The sequence below is a fragment of the Camelus ferus genome, chromosome 1 (assembly GCF_009834535.1).
Source record: "Camelus ferus isolate YT-003-E chromosome 1, BCGSAC_Cfer_1.0, whole genome shotgun sequence".
In the NCBI taxonomy this organism is placed as follows: Eukaryota; Metazoa; Chordata; class Mammalia; order Artiodactyla; family Camelidae; genus Camelus; species Camelus ferus.
In genome coordinates, this window is record NC_045696.1 from 62,208,961 (window position 1) to 62,225,668 (window position 16,708).

At 45.1% G+C, this 16,708-nt stretch overlaps 1 long non-coding RNA gene across 1 annotated transcript; it reads right to left on the bottom strand.

Annotated features, from left to right (window-relative positions):
- Positions 1 to 342: 342 nt before the first annotated feature.
- On the bottom strand, positions 343 to 10,930 carry LOC116664168. Its single transcript, XR_004320531.1, has 3 exons — positions 10,805 to 10,930; positions 6,986 to 7,131; positions 343 to 586 (listed from the first exon to the last, which is right to left on the bottom strand). It is a non-coding gene; the product is annotated as an uncharacterized LOC116664168 (long non-coding RNA).
- Positions 10,931 to 16,708: the final 5,778 nt, after the last annotated feature.

A 16,708-nucleotide genomic window follows, 5' to 3' on the forward strand; every position in this document is an offset into this window, starting at 1 on the left:
AAGTTTGTGTGAGGAATGAGAAGCTGGTCTGTGGCCCATCATCAGGCATAAAATTTCAAGTGTAAATTCAGTTCGCATTGTCAGAAATACAATACAGCACATGCAACTATAAATGCACCATACTATTTTCTTTTTAAATAGCATTTCACATGTTCTCAGATTCTGTGTTTATAGCCTATAAGCATATAAAAATTTCAGATCCTATCAAAATTAGCAATTTATTAAGACAAAGAAAATGCAAATAGAAATAAAGGACCTTGGATTCTTTGATAATCTTATTGACAAAGGGGAGTAAAGCATACGAACTCATTGGGAAAAGATTTACATTTCTTGCTGCTTTGATACGAAATCCTGACATCTATGAAGATGTCCTAGATCAGGTTTCCTGGAAACGGCCTATGAAGTGGAAAGTTGCATGCAACTTCCTTACTGTGGAGAGCTCCCAGGAGATACACCTGTAAGGAAATGAGGATGGCAGGACTGGGAGAAGCTGACAAGCATGTGGCCTCAGCAGATCCAATATTCCAGCAGCTGAGGGATGGCTCAGTGCCCCCATGAGGGAATCTGGGCAAAACCACACAGCACCCTGTATGAAAGACAACAGCAAACTCATGATATGCCACAGTAATGGGGCCCAAAGACAAGCTGGTTTATACATGTTAGCAATTCAAAGAGTATTTAAGATTAGTTCCTGCACAAGAAAATTTGAAATGCCCTAAATCTTCATTGTATGTGGAAGAAAATGATAGAAGTCTTCCCAAACTGGACAGCAATCTCAAATTCTTACATGATATTACAATGAGTTGTAGAACTAAAACGGTCTACGTTACCAATTAAAAACCCCCAAATTCTAATCAAACAACTAGAAGAAGGACTGGATTGTATTTCTGGTCTTTCTGTAGAAAATTTTATTACGAAGTTGTCAGATGAAGAGGCAAAGAGTATGCTGCCAAGAAGAGAAAAAGAAAAAAGAAAAAGAAAAATACTGTTATTTTTCTGCATCTAGTGATATCTTTGATATTTGTAGACCAATAAAAAAAGAAAAATACTGTTATTTTTTTCTGTATTTCATAGTATCTTTGGTATTTGTGGACCAATAAAATTGTAAGCTTCGGTCTCATAAAAATCAAATCACAGATCTAGAGGAATAAATACCCTGTTATTCACACTCCTCACTCCCTCAGATATCCCTCTGGGGTGCCCCAATAGCTGAACCCAACAAAAGCCAGAGGCTACCATAGGATAGCCCCAAACTCAGCTTGTATTTTAGTCATTTTAGTCATGAAAAATGAAGTCTGAGTGACATGAAACAAAAGCATATATGGAAGGAGCCTTTAATCTGGGGTTGTAAAACATGCCTGCACTCACCACTCACCAGCAGCCCACTAAGGCAAAGCCCTGCAGCCACGTACAGGCGGGAAGACTGCCTGCTCCTCTCCTCCTCTCTGTGGCCTGGGCAGAGGGGGCTCCTCTGTGAGGAGAACACTGTGAGGGCAAGGGGCACAGCACCATCTCCTTGGACATGACCCCTAATCAGAGGCTGTGGTTGCTCCTTTCACTATTTACAGCCCTTTTATCCTGAACGTCTGATTCATGCCCCTCCGTCCTCCAAGCTGTAAGTGAGGCCCTTTCTGCTGGTCTCTGCCTCATCCAGTCAACTCCCAGCTGCAGCTCTGCACAGCCAGTGCCAGCTGCACACACAGAATCAGAGGGGCCTCTGCCCTTGGAGGGTAGGAGCACAGGTTTGAGGTAGAAATGCCAGAACCCGCTTCCTCTGTTGGCTCCTTTGTGACCTTCTTGGGTAACTGAAGTCCTGGTATCTTTCCCTAGATCTTTCCCTGGTTTGCTGAGATCCCAAGAGATTCCATAATGACCCTCTCCTTTCCTCATCCCACACCAAGTGCTCTCCTTGACGGATCCCTCCCATGCTTTGTCCTCCACCCAGAAACAAGGAGTCCTAAATCTGCTATCTCCCACCAGCTGGCCTTCCCCAGGTCCTTTGATCCAACTCCCTCTCTTATCCAATATACCCCTGCTTGAGTGTCCCCATATACGTCAGGGGCAATATATTCAAAACCAAACTTGCTAAATTCTAACAATTCTTCCTACATAATATTGCCCAGATCTGTCCTTTCCTTTTCTTTCTCCCTGTCACTCCCTTACATAGGCTCTGGTTACCTCGGGTCCAGATTATTGTAACCACCTGTCAGAATCCGCCCTCACAGTGCCATGATGAGATTCCAAAAACTGATCGTGTCACTCCTCTCCTCCAAAACCTTCTGTGGCTCCCTGTGGCTTTATAAATTGAATCCAGATCCCTCAGTCTGGCCATCTTTATACTGTAACCAAGCATGCATCTGACATTGGAGTTATTTTTAAATATATAATCATGTATTTATTGTTTGCCCCAGACTACCTCTCCCCACTCCCCGTGTTAGACAGTGAAATTTGTTGGCACTCAGGGAGCACTAGCTAAATAAATGAATGCCTTCACCTTGGTTTCCCTTTCTAGCTCACGACTAGACTAGGCTAGACCACCCACGACTCTCCCCGACTTCCCTTCCCACCCTCAGGCTTGTCAAACTCAAGTGCTTACTGTTCTCCCTCCTCTCCTGCCCAGCTTTTCTCCTCATCAGCACCTGCACACATCGGTTCTCCACTGGGGGGGTCTTTCCTAGCCCTCCGGCCCCTCCTTCCCAACCTCCGTCAACATACGTGTGTTTGGCACTTGTACACACACACACACACACACACACGCTCACACACACGACTGCTTTCTCCACGAAGCCTCTCTTGCTTCTTTCTCCTCCCCCCTTCTCTCTCCAGGAATTAATCTCCTCTCAGAACTCCGTTAGTATTCATTCGTCTGCCTCCTATGGCTTGCATCATATTTTGCTGACCTATTTCACTTACTGGTCTACAAGTCTTACCTCCTCTACCAGACAGAGAATACCTCCAGGACTCAGCTGTGTATGAGTCATTTTTCTCCCCAGCAGCAGCTGGCCTACAGTGGGCATTTATGAATGGATTAATGGACCCATCTGCCCTTCAAAGCATGAAGGTCTTTTTTCTTGTTGTGGGTTAAACATGTAATTTCATTACACATATATGATTCATGATTACATTCTTATTGTAAAACACTCTAACAATATAGATAAAACCAAACTCCTCTTGCTTATCTCTAATCCCAGTCACCTCCCGGTTTATATACCTATACGATGAGGGTGTAACATAGTTTTGTGGGATTTTTTTTCACGATAGAGGTATACTATATAAATTATTTTGCAGCCTGCTTCTTTCACTTTGCAATATGTCAAAAGTATCTCTTTATTTTTCTATACATTAGACACATGGGACTCAGTCTTTCTAACAGCTACAAGACTCCACAGTTTGGGTGTGCCGCCGCTCCCTTAACCATTCCCTTTATTGGTGGTTATTTGCATTACTTCCAGTATTTTGCTATGTACATGTCTCCTTGCCTTCTTCTAGAATAAAGATGAAGAGTAGAATTTCTCAGTAAAAAGAAATGCACTTTTTAAATCGTGTTAGATTCAAGACCAAAAAAATTGTATTAGGTGTTGTCAGATTGACTTCTCAAGAGACTGCATTTATATTCCCCAAACCCTTGCCATCACTTCATGTTATAAATCTTTAACACTTTGGCCAATCTGATGAGGGGAAAACTACATTGTGTTATATTAATGTGTATTTCCCCATTTGCTCCAGGTAAGACTGAGCATCACTTTATGGGTTTTTTGGCGATTTGGCTTTCTTTTTCTGTGAAATGTACGTATTCTTTGCCCATTGTTGCATTGGCTAGTTTGTCTTTTTCTTTGAAGATTTGTAGGATATCTTGACAAATTCTGCATATTAATTATTTGTCTATTATGAATAACATATATGTTGTAAATATTTTCTCTGAATCTGTGGCTTATCTTTTAATTTTCTTGAGAGTGCCTGGTTTGCTACAAATATTTTCCTTTTGGTCCAACTTTAAATTTTTCCAAATATAAATCTAATTGTCCCAACACTCTTTATGAAATCCATCCATTCCCTGATGATGTGAAATACCACTTTCATTAAATAGTAAAATTTCCTATCTACATGGACCTGTTCCTGGATTTTTAACTGTTCTTTATAATTTTGTTTAAGGTATGTTTCTTATAAACAGCATTAAGATAGCATTTTGGGGTGGGAGGTTAGCTCAATCTAAAAATTGTGTCTTTTAAAGAGAGAATTCAGTTCATTCACATTTAGTATAACAACTATTATACCTGATTTAATTCATTCTGGCTTAAGTTTGCTATATATTTTTTTCTTTTTCTTTTTCCTTAATTTTACCAGCTTGCTCACATTGCTATATCCCTTTCCACCCTTATTAATGTGGGAGTTTCCATGCAGGTCTTTCCATACCATTAGTGGTTATCTCCCCTTTCCTTTTCTTGTGCTTATCATCAAATTCTGTATCTTTACTCTTATAGGAAAATGAGATGTTATTTCTCCCACTCAGATATTCTATTCCTCTATTATTTTTTTCCACTTAGGTGCTTCTTCACTCTGCCAGTGAGGTATTTAGAATACTTTTACTTTCCCCATTTTTTTCTCCTTAGTCCAAGAGCCTTAGTGATGCTTTTACTCTGCATGCCCTGCCCCCAACACGTAGATTTTGCTGAAATAGCATAGTACTTTTCCTCCTAGATTTTGTTAGGATTTCCTTTGCAGTATTTCACCTCTATTCTAAGAATCCTTATTCAGCATTACACATTTCCAGGCTATTATTATCCATTTATATTGAACTATATGTGTGTGTATATATCTGTGCATGCATATACACACATGTGTATATGTGTATATAGGTAAGCATGTGTATATGTATAGGTAAGCATGTATATATGTATATATAATGAAACATGACTTATTGCTCACCTGTGTTTCCTCTCTTCTCTGTTACAACTCATTTGATTTTGGTTGGAGTCCTTTTGAAACTATTTTCTTCAGAGAGTGCTATAATTTTTGGATCCTTGCATATTTGTAAATATATATGTGTATAATATATATTTAAACTTCTGTGGATGGAGGGTGACTTGGCTAGGTATAGGACTGTTGAGCTTCTAAGAGATCAAGGAGGAAAAGTATCTTTTTATGCATTTCCTTTTCCTGATGAATATTAGAATCAGCTTATTGTTGTTTAGAACAGTTCCTTATTGACTTTTTGGAAAGGATTGAGCTAAATGTCTAGATAAATATGGAGAGATGCATATCACTCCAAACTACATCTATTCATCCAGGAGCAAGATAACTATTTATTCAAGAACTCTTTTATGTTGTTTAGTAAAGCTTTATAGTATTTTTAATGAGACTTTGCATATTTCCTTTTAAATTTATTTCTAGATGATTTTAATAGTTTTTATTGCTATTGTGTATTGAACATGTTAAACTTTTTATTATGGAGAATATCAAATGTGTTCAAAGTAGAGCGAATCACATAGTAAATACTGATGTGACTATCACTTACCTTTAAATTATTCTTTTAAATTTTTAATTGTGGCAAAATACACATAACATAAAAAAACCATCTTAACCATTTTAAGTGAACAGTTAGTAGTGTTAAGTCCATTCACGTTGTTCGAAAACCCATCTCAAGAACTTCTTTCATCTTGCAAAACTGAAACTCTATTCCTATTGAACAACAATTCTCCATCCTCCTTTCTGCCCCTAGCTGCTGGCAACCACCATTCTACTTTCTGCCTCTGTGAATTTGTCTACTATAGGCACCTCTTGTAAGTGGAATTATATAGCATTTGTCTTTTTGTGACTAGTTTATTTCACTTAACATAATGTCCTCAAAGTTCATCCATGTTGTAGCGTGTGTCAGGACTGCCCTCCTTTTTAAGGTGGAATGACATTCTGTTGTATGTATAGACCACATTTTGTTTGTCCATTCCTCTGTCGATGGACACTTGGGTTGTGTCCACCTTTGATCTATTGTGAATAATGCCATCACCCAGCTTTGATAATTATCAACTCAGAGGCAACCCTGTTTCCCCTATAACCCCACTACTTTCCCCTTCCATATTATTTCAAAGCAAATCTGAATGGGATATTTTACAAATTATATTTTGTATTTGGTTGAAGATCATTCCCAGGGAGAATCAGAGTCTGAAAACCAACAATATTTCACCCCAAATAGCTTAAATCTGTTTGGCATAAAGATAAAGTACAGATGAGGTGGGAAAGCTGGCACAGAAATGGAAGATGACAAAGAAGTGGGTCAGAGAGTGGCTAAGGCTGATCATACATACATGAGCTTCTGCTATCCCTACCAGTCACCTCCTTCCCCCTCAAACCTCTAGTCGTCGGGTCCCTGAGGCAAGAAAGACTTCAAATTTCACAGACCACTGCAAGATCCTGGCTTTGGGGGCCTCAGAAAAGGCTCTGCAAATCTCCGTCCACTTGCCTTCAGCCAGGGCATTTTGCTTTGGCAGCGCTAGGCCTGGAGTCAAGCTCTGCCTTGAACTCACTGACACTGCCTTGGGAGCCAAGGTCTATTCCTGGAGAAGAGATTAGTGGAAATTCTTCAGGAAGAAATTGGCTGCCTGTGAATGCCAAGAGGCGTCACTAAATAAACTACCCAGAAACAAGGGTTCTGATGTTTGTATCACTTTAAAATTATGCTGAGCACCTGAGCATGGCACGATTTAAGTACATTAACTTGGACCCAGTTGAGCCACTCTCCAGAGCACACACAGGCTCTCTGCTGGGACTCACCTTGGAGATGTCCTGTCCCTTTGCCTTTGTTACCTTGAGAAATGGAAACATGCTAAGGAACCATGTTAGTAGCCATTCTGGAAGGGCCTGGATTTATCTTCCAAGTGGCCTTGGAGAAAACAATCACAATCACTTTCACCCTCTCTTAAAAGTCCCTTTACTGATGGTCCCCTATTTTCTCCTCTGAACCCCATCAACATCATAAATATCCCCTTACCATGCCCATGGACACCTCAAAGCTGGGGTAGTTCACCTTCAAAGGAATCATTGCAGCAGAAAATCTTTTGGTCTTTTCCCAACCAGGCCAGTAGTCCTGTCTTCTCCTCTCTTTTACACTCCGCCGGTCTGAGATTTCTCTCCATCCTCAAAAGGAGCATAAAGTAAGTGTAGGTTAGTCCAGGGTTTGATTTGAACATTTTCCAACAGGAGCTGGGCCTGTTTGCACCCCAGACAATCAGTAGACATGTGTCTTGAGCTGCCGATGTGAAGTTGCTCTTGGTGGTCAGAGAGGCAGCTTCCCACACTGCAGACTCGGGCCCATTCTTCCACTAATTGTCTGATGAACATGCACCTATCATTTTTACTCCATCAGGCGTTACCCCATTTTCCACCATCTCTCTGATAAACATGGACCTATCACTTAAACTCCCTCCACTTCTGTTTTCTAGAGAAATCAGGGAATCGAACTAGATGATTCCAAAGGCCCCTTCTACCTTGGAGTCTGTGAAAAAAGTCACAAGCCCTAGAAATTGGAAGCACCTATGTGGCTCCAAGCCCTAACTCAAAGAAGCTTAGAGGCCACTTGGGCCAAAGATGGTGCTGGGAGGGAAGTGGGAGCTCCAGATGGGGCTTCCCAAGGTAAAATCTGGGAGGTCCTTTGTCATGTATGAAGAAGAGACTGGAGAGCCTGGAACAGCAAATGAGCTGATCCAGCCTAGGGTGGGGCTGGTCTGGGCTACCTGCCATAGAAACACTTGCTCCTGACATTGCATGGATGGGGTCTTGGAACACCACTGAATTTAGATGGCTATGGATCTGAGGCCCAAGGTGGACTTGGGGCCATAACAGCGAAGAATCCTATTTCTTCCTGCATAAAGGTAGCTGCAGTGATAAACCAGGACCCAGCATCAAAAAAGGACTCCAAGATTTAGAACCCAAGGTGGAGCCTGACAGGAGCAGCAACAAGGAGTGTGCAGAAGAGGACAACGGAGGTGCCCCACAAATTCCAGAGAGGGGTTCTCAAGCCTTAACATACATTGGAGTCCCCTTTAGGGCTTGTTGAAACAGAGTGCTGGCCCCACCCCCTAGATTTCTGATGCTGTAAGTCTAGGGTGGGGATTGAGGATCTGCATGTCTAACAAGTTCTCATGGGATGCTGATGCTGCAGGTCTGGGAAGCATCCTTTGAGAATGACTTCATCAAAGAGACTGGGAGGAGATGTCATGGGCAGGTGGTAAAGAGTCCTCATTCCAGGCAGGAAGGAGCGGCCATATGAAGGACAAAAAGGCAAACACTTTCTCCTTGTGATATTTGCTTTTATATTCTCAAAGGGAAGTTCTCCAGAGGACTTCTGCCAACATCTCACTGGTCTCATCTCATTCAGCTAGGGATGACCATCTCTTGTGACCATCCTTAGCTGCCAAGGAGGCTGGAAAGTTAGCTTTCCAGATTCTATGGTAGAGGTGGCAAGAAAAAGAGCTTAAAGTGGGCATCAAGAGAGCCAGTCAAGGTATCTGCCCTTTGATGGTTCGAAGCTTGAAAACTATGGCCAGTTCAGTGAGCCCTGGGAGTTTGAAGCCCACCATTCATCCTACGCCCTTAATTTACTCTGTGTGTGTGTGTGTGTGTGTGTGTGTGTGTGTGTGCGCGCACGCATATGTGTGTGAGAGAGACAGAGAAAGAGAGAGACTTGCTATTTCTCCTAGAAAACATCTCTCGCTCTGTCTTGCAGAATAATTTGCAAGCAGGCCCTCTGTTCCTCAACCCTTCTCCATCTCATGTCCTCCTCTACAGCCCAGGTGCTTCCCCAGGTTCATGATTTTCTTGACTACTCAGTAGACCAGACACTGTCTCAGCATTGGAGACACACTGTGTACAATGTATGTCTGTAGCCCAGCCCAATGAAGCTTACAGCCCAGCAGGAAAGACATTAAAAATTAAAAAGAAAAAGCATAAACATTATTTTTAAGTCCCTAAATAATAGGGACTTGTCCATGAAATTAAATCAAGTGTGGTTTATTTCATCAAAAAAAAGGAGTTAAGGAAGGAGGGAAATAGCTCAGTGGCAGGGTGTGTGCTTAGCATGCACGAGGTCCTGGGCTCAATCCCCAGTACCTCCATTAAATAAATGAATAAATAAATTTCCTTGCATATTAAAAAAAAGAGAGATAAAAAAGAGTCAAATTTGCCTTCAGACTTCCTCCCAAAAGCCTTTTTAGGAATTCCTAATTCTGAATGCCTGGCATTTAGTAGGCCCTCAAAAAATACTTGTTGACTGTTGAATGACCCTCCTTTGAGTACCTATATGATCTCCCTGCCTAGAGTTAATGAGCTCTTTTGGGTCAGAGCTCTGTGTTTAGTTCAGCACTGGCACACAGTAGGAACTCAGGAAGTATTTGTGGAATGAAACGGAATCAAGTTTATGTCAAATAAAGACCGACAAAGTGACGATTGGGCCCAAATCCAGTTTGGGTGTGTATTCTTTGGGTCACTGTTGTATTATCAGAGTAGTGAGTTCTTTTAAACCTCATAAATTTTTTTGCATGAAGGCACAGCCTCATCCTGGCACCAGACACACATATTTTGTCCCCGTGAGGTCACTGCAGGGAGAGATTAACTCCAAGAGCCTCAGCAGGTTTAAATATCCCTGAGTGTGTATGGCATGTTAGGCTCCCTGGCTTCCTTGCAAGCCACTCTTTTCTCCCCTCTTGTTTGCAGAAACAATGGCTGTGAATGGGACTCTTCTCTCCACTGAAGGAAGTAACCTGGAGTCTACAGACAGATCCACCAAATGTCTTTTTTTTTTATTTAATCTTTTTGTTTCTGAAGTTCTCTCTGACCTGAGAGCTGTCAGGCACATGCAGGCCTCCTAGTCACTGCTGATGGGTGGAGGAGCTACATTAGGGAGGAAGTCTCCAGGGAGCCCTTCCTTCCCTTCTGAGACCTTGGGGTCAAATCTAGGTGAAAAAGTATTCTGCCACAATAATGAAAATAAAGGTCAGTTTTATCTGAATTCAAAGAAAAGAAAAAAATACTAGAATTTTATCAACTGTGAATTTTTCTTCCATACATTTTTTCTTAAGCTTTTAATATCTGTTTTTTGTTTTTGTTTTGACCACTGGTTAGGATGAAGGTGCAGCAAGTGGAGTATTTCCTGAAGCTCCGCAGACATCACTGTGGGCCTTTGCTGCCTGGACTCATTGGAACAGCACTGCTCCCGGACATGCCCAGAAGCCACCGGCTGCCTGGAAGGCGGGGAGGAGAGGTCAGCTTGACCTAATGCTAATTGCATCCAAATGTTTCTATGTTCTGATCCACACACAGAGAGGACACTCTAATATGAAAAGAACCAGCTCTATTTGACTAAAAATTGGTCTTTGGTTAACAATGGGGCAAATATGCAGCTTGGAGTCTGACAGTCCTAGGTTCTAATCTCAGCTGTTCTACTCAGCTGTTGTATAACTTTAGGCAAGTTACTTAACCTCTCTGAGCCTCAGTTTCTCCATTTGTAAAATGGAGAGATGACTACTTACCTAGGACTTTTGGTAGGACTGAGCAAGATAATATACAAAGAGTGGCTGACAGTACCACGACACAAGAGAAATGGCCTTTGTTGTTCCTCTGATTCATACATTGTTTGCAGGGTGGCTATTTTTTGTGGGGTGGGGTGACTTGGCCACAGGTGTGTACAGTCAGAAGTGATGGGCCCAGGTGCCCTTTCAACAGCTTTGAGGTTGTGGGGCTCTGCATTGCTATACCTATTATAGCCTTAATTCTTTATCTCTCCCTCAGCCCAACTCCACTCCCTCCCACTCACTTAGAGAAAGCAGGAACCTGTGGTTTTCCAGCTGGCATTTTGTTCAGACACTGCTTTCGAAAGGTCTTTCCTGCCACTTGGAAGAACCAAAGGATACGAAGAATGAGAACACTGACTCCTGGGAGGGAGACACAGGGCTTCATAGATTTGCTGACACAGCATGTAATCGCCTTTCCGCATCTCCTAGGGTGAGAGGAGACACAGTACTGTTGCTTATTAAGTGAGCATGGACTGGAGCCTGCTTTGCATGCCCACAATGACCCCTGCACCATGCTTTTCTCCCGGACACTGGCTTCACGTGGCCAGACAACAAGTTTCAGCAAAACCGCTGTGCCGACCTGACACATGAGCCTGGCCCAGTGTCCACTTTGCTCTGTTCTGTGGAGCCCCTGGAAAGGCCTTGGTCCTGCTGGAGGTACTGTCCGGGCACCTTTATTCAAGGATGAAAGAGAGACAGAAACAGTGAAAGCTGATCAGAGAGAGGCTGAGGAAGACTGAGGATCAAAGAGACAAAGACTGAAAGGGAGACACAAAGACAGACAAAGAGGTATGAGAGGCAGAGAGAGAAAGAGATAAACACAGTGAGACAGAGAGAAACAGAGAGACACACAGAGGGAGAGATAGGAAAAGGAGAGACAGCCATGTGGAGAAAGACACAGAGAAAGGCTTGCAGAGGGATGGAGAGGGAGCAATAGCCAGAGACAAGAGACAGACGGGGAAGGACAGAATCACGGTTTGGAGGGAGATGAGGCTGAAGAGAGAAGTGGGCCTTGGGGGTAAGCAGGACCAGTGGGATCCTGGGGAGATGTGTGCACTTTGCATGCAGGAGTCTTGCTACTGAAGTGGTTTCTTAGTTCTCAGCTGCCAGCTGAGTGTCAGGTTCAGAGGAATCGCTTCAGAAGTGGGCTGGGCGGACTTACAGGGACAGCTGGGCTGTGGTTTACAGGGCCAGCTCTTTACTCCATGAGCTGGGGCTGCAGGCAAGTTCTGGGGCTCAGGGAGGACCTATGGCCCCAGGGGCCAGGGCTGATAGCTGAGGGAGAGGAGTGCCCGCCTGCACACCTGGGTATCCATTCATCAGTTAGGAGCCCGCAGGGGCTGACCCTGGCTGCGGTTGCAGGCCTCTGTTGTCATCTCAGCAATGTGGGGAGCAGCCTGTCCACTTCCTGAGCAAACCCCTCCCCCTCGGACATGCACATGCCCACAAAGACAAAAATGCTTTCCAGTCTGCTGGGGGAATGGCTCCTCTTAAGCAGAGAGGATTTAGTAATTGAAGTCGGCCATTGCAGAATCTCCCCATTTCCCAACACCATGGGGCCACATGCATCACCTAGGATATCCTGGCTGGTTCAGGTGTGGTACCTCCTGGAGGGCCCCAAAGGTGGGGGGTCTGGGCAGGGGATTCACCCTGAAACACCTAAGATGCTAAGAGATCATTTTGGATCTCTGTTCCCAGAGCCTCTCCCTCACTCCTTCCAAGTTCTCACTCCCTGACCTGTCCTGTGTTCCCCTAACCCCAGCCTGTTCCCCTTTGTGCTCCAAGCACTACTGAGGCTTCTCCTTCCCAACCCCTGCTCTCCTGCCCTCACGGGGATCGCTGGCTCCTAAGGCCCAGACTCTCTGGGAGCTTGTCTTTGTCCCTGGGACCCTTCTTCAGGTGGTTGGCTCTCTTGCTGGCCAGACCCAAACCCTGACAAGGGCACAAGGCATTGCCCCGAGGCTCCAGGAGATGAGCTACCATCTGCCTGTTAGAAACGATGGTGACACCCTTTGACCCTGGGATCTCGAAGTAGAAGTTGCAATACAAACCAACTCATCAGAAAAATCAAAGCACATCTGTGGATTAGGAAACTGGGCCCAGGTAATCGTGCAAGATAATTGCCTTCTATGCCTGGCCTCAGGGCATTTGAAGCAGCCAGTGCAGTCAGTTCACCAAACGGGAAGGAGGCCCATGCAGGACCTTGGTGTACTGTTACAGCTGGGTCAAATGCACCCTAGGGACCCTGGGGACCAGTCTGAGAGCTGGCACAGCATGTAGCTTTGTCAGCAGGCTGGCTCAAGCCCTCATCAATACCAGAAATTGACACATTGTAACTGACTGTACTTCAATAAAAAAATTTTTTTAATAAAAAGTAAAAAAATACTAGCAGTCTTATTTTCTGTTTCCATTGTATTTTAGTTGGCAAAGCTTCCCTGCTCATTATCATATTGCACTCTCCCCACAATACAAGAGAGAAGCAATCCCCTTTTTCCCACAGGCAAAGAAAGTGGGAATTGGAGAGATGCATAGCTTTTTCAGATGAATAGTGCCGAGCCATGATTCAACCTGGATCTTCAGGATTCAAAAACCAGAGGCACTTTCTACTCTGCTTGGCTGCTTTTATGGTGAGACACTGTCCAGCCCCTGCCAGCATCCTATCCCCCATCCTTTATTTTCCTCTACAAAGGAAAAGCCAAAGTGGTAGGAGAGGTCTTGCTCATCATTCCTCAGGGGGTTAGATAGTCCTAGAACCACGCAGAAAACTTCCAGCCTGAGGCAAAGTTGTGGCTGGGAGTACGCACAGTTGCTTCTGAGGGGGTTTGACTTCCTGGTGCAGGGGCACCAGAGTGAGGGGTAAAAGGAATTTCTTGTTTGTTCTGTGGAGGGGTGTCATTTGTTTCTCTTTCTATTCTTCTTACCTACAAATCTGTATGGCAGCAACGAGGGGGAGAACCAGAGCTAAGAGTGGAAGTTAAAGGGGTCAAATTGCAACAAACAAGAAGAAAAGACTGCTAAGGCAGCCAGGGCTCTCTCACAATGAGACCCGGCTATCTGGGGCTGGTGAGCTCTAAGTCATTTGAGATGCTCAGATGGAGAGAGGCCGGGTGGCCTCTGTCAGAGACGGTGTGTGCGGTGGGGGTAAGGATTGGGGAGTGATTTCTGCTGACTAGGGACTCTGTGGTGCTTCCAACTCTTACAACATATGAAGTGTCAAGTGCTGTGTTTGCCAAGTGCACCAGGAAAGTCAGGGGTCTGTTTAACAGTTTGAGGACAAGACTTGACCCAGGAGGTGCTTAGAGCATGAGTGTGGGTTCTTCTTGGTCTTTGGTATATTTGAACAAAGATTTTCTTCTGCCCTTTTCCAGATCTCCAGCCTCATAGGGCACAAAATGAGCTAGGGGTCCAGGCTGGAGAGCTGGGTGGCTGAGAGCCATCTCCGTGCTGGCACCTGGCCCAGGGTATCCAGCTGGAAGTGTTTTCATGTACCATGGTGGGAGGTAGGGGGCGGGGAATAAGGCTGGAAAGGATTATCTAGAGAAGCTGTTTGGCCAAATCCCTGTCAGAGCCACAAGCCCATAAAACACATTTGTGTGGATTAGAAAAAGGCACTCCTTGCTCCAGGAGGACACAGCCCCACAGTCTTCTGACTTGACAAGAGAAGGAAGTCTGGATTTTAGCTCCCACTTGCGCCCTTTTGTGCAGTGGTTAACATGCACCACCGTACTCAGTGGCCCTGATCCGTATCCTCTGCCTTTTCTAAGCTGTGTCTCCTGTGTGCTATGAGCTCAGGACTTGATGTAGAAGAGAACTGGCTCAATCAACAAGAATGAGTGGGAAGCTCAAGGAATCATTCCATATCAGAAATCAGCCAACTGGAAAACAAAACCACCACAAAGCCAATGTGGTATTAAGACTGATTTTGGTTCTTCTGGGCCTTTCCCAGGGTCGTAGAGCACAGGGAAGGCTGAGGACAGAGGGAGACCTTCCAGGAATAAATCCCCCGATGCTTTCTTCCCTCACCAGTTCATTAAATGCACTTACTCCTTTACTTGCACTTAAATACTTATGTGTTAAATAGTTTTTGATTTATGTATATGTTTAATATGTGCCTTCACTATCCATCCATAATTTCATTCTCTGTCTTGAATTCCAAGCTCCTAGAAAGTGCAGACTATGCATTACATGATTAACATTGCTCAGTAAAATGCTTGGCACGTTGCCACCCGGTGCTTTTGGATGATAACAATGATAATAAAGTTCAAATTCCTCACTCTGGTGGTCCAGACCTTCAATCATCTGACCCTCCCCCAACCTGCCCCTCGCCCATTTGGTTTTAGCATCCTATACAACAGCCAAACTGGCCTAGATTCCTTGGGCACCCCATCCTCATGGCTCATCTCAAGCTGTTTTCTTCATCTGTATACCCCTATGCCCCTTCTACTCCTGAGTGTCCAAATCCAACCCATCTCTGGAAGGTCAACTCGAATACTCCTCCTTACGGTATCTTTCCTGATTCCTGCTGCAGGAGTGATCCTGCATCTTTGCTCTCCCATACTTCACGTCAACTTTTTATGAATCTAATTACATACCACCTTGTGTCATTGGTCTCTGAGCAAATAACTGCTTCCCCTGATAATCTGGGATGCCTTGAGGGCAGAGGCTGTGTCTTATACATTGTCCTCTCCACAGGGCTAACCCCAAGGCTGACCACCTGGTTTTTATCTCTGTGACCTGGACAAGTCCGGTCCCTGCTCTGAGTCTTGATTTGCTTGTGAGTAAGTGAGGGGTTGGAGGAAATGATCTCTAAGGAGCGGCAGCTCCGAGGCTGATAGTCCATAGCCCACTAAAGGCTCACTGAGTGACTGGCAGGTTAGGAAGAGGGCATACCCCACCAGAAAAGCGAGAGCTTTAGGGACTTGTTTATGGAAGCGTAACAATTCCTGGATTGCCCAGAAGTTGGAAATTCAAACTGGTTAGTTGTGTGCACCAGATTTCTCTCTTCCCATGAATGGGAATGACATTAAGTGACTCAGAGAACAGTTGGCACAAAGATGCAATCTCTGTTCTTCGAAGTAGGTGCTAGGACTTCTGTGCTTCCCATTCTTCCCCTTAAGAAGCAAAGGTGGGGTCCATGACATTCTCCCTTGGTGGCTTGGGGTGCCCTACACACTGAAATCCAGCCCTCTCCCGTGGTGACGTGCAGACTGCACATGCGGTGTCCGGGTCTCCCCATCAAAGAGCTGCCTGCCTCAGCACTGGAGATCCTGAACTAATACCTATTTTTGGCAATAATTATCAAGCCTTTTGTAAGAGCCTAGGTACGCAAGCAGATCTTTTAAAAATAGGCCTATATTTTCTCCCCAGATTCCTGGTGGTGACTCAGCACAGTGTACAGTAGCTGTGATTCAGGGAGGGTGTAGGCACTGAGGGCCTGCAGGGGAGTCTTGGCAGCTGTTGAGTGCTCCCTACTAGAACCCATGGGGTCACAGCCAAGGAAAGGAGGCATGCACGCCCCACACCCCAGTCTTCCGGAATGCTACTATTGCCACCAAGCCACAGGCTTCTCTGTCTTCTAGATGCGGCCAACCATCAAGGCCAAGGGCATTTGGCCGAATAGCTCCAGAGCTGGAACAGGGCAGGCAAGGAGACACACTGGGACTCTGACAGCCCAGTGTGGGGGCAGATGCCTACCTGTGGCCTGGGGGAGTGAGGAGCAGGGGGCCACGGGAGAGACACTCAGAGGGGACAGGGAATGCCCTGGCTGATGGAGGCCCAGCCAGGAGTTTGGGGCTTTGAGCCCAGCTGGGTAGCTGACTCACTGTGGGCTCTTAATCCTCTGTGGTGGGCAGGCCCAGCTCTAGAGGCCTAGAGGGCTTAGTGGTGTTTGTGTAGCTACAAAAACGGGGCCTGTGGGCTGGCACGTAGCCCTGCTTGGTCATGCGCAGGAGGGCAGGAGAGCAGGGCGCGGTGGGGGACAGCGAGAGGCAGGATGAGCTGTTTGGAGAGAGAGTTGTGCACCAGCCTGTGACAGGAGTGTTTGCAGAGGGACTGACACAGGGACAGAATGTCGGGGTGGGGCCAGGAGTTGGGGCAGAGTCAGGTAAAGCTACACCCCTGGAGTCAGTCCAGACCATACACCAGGG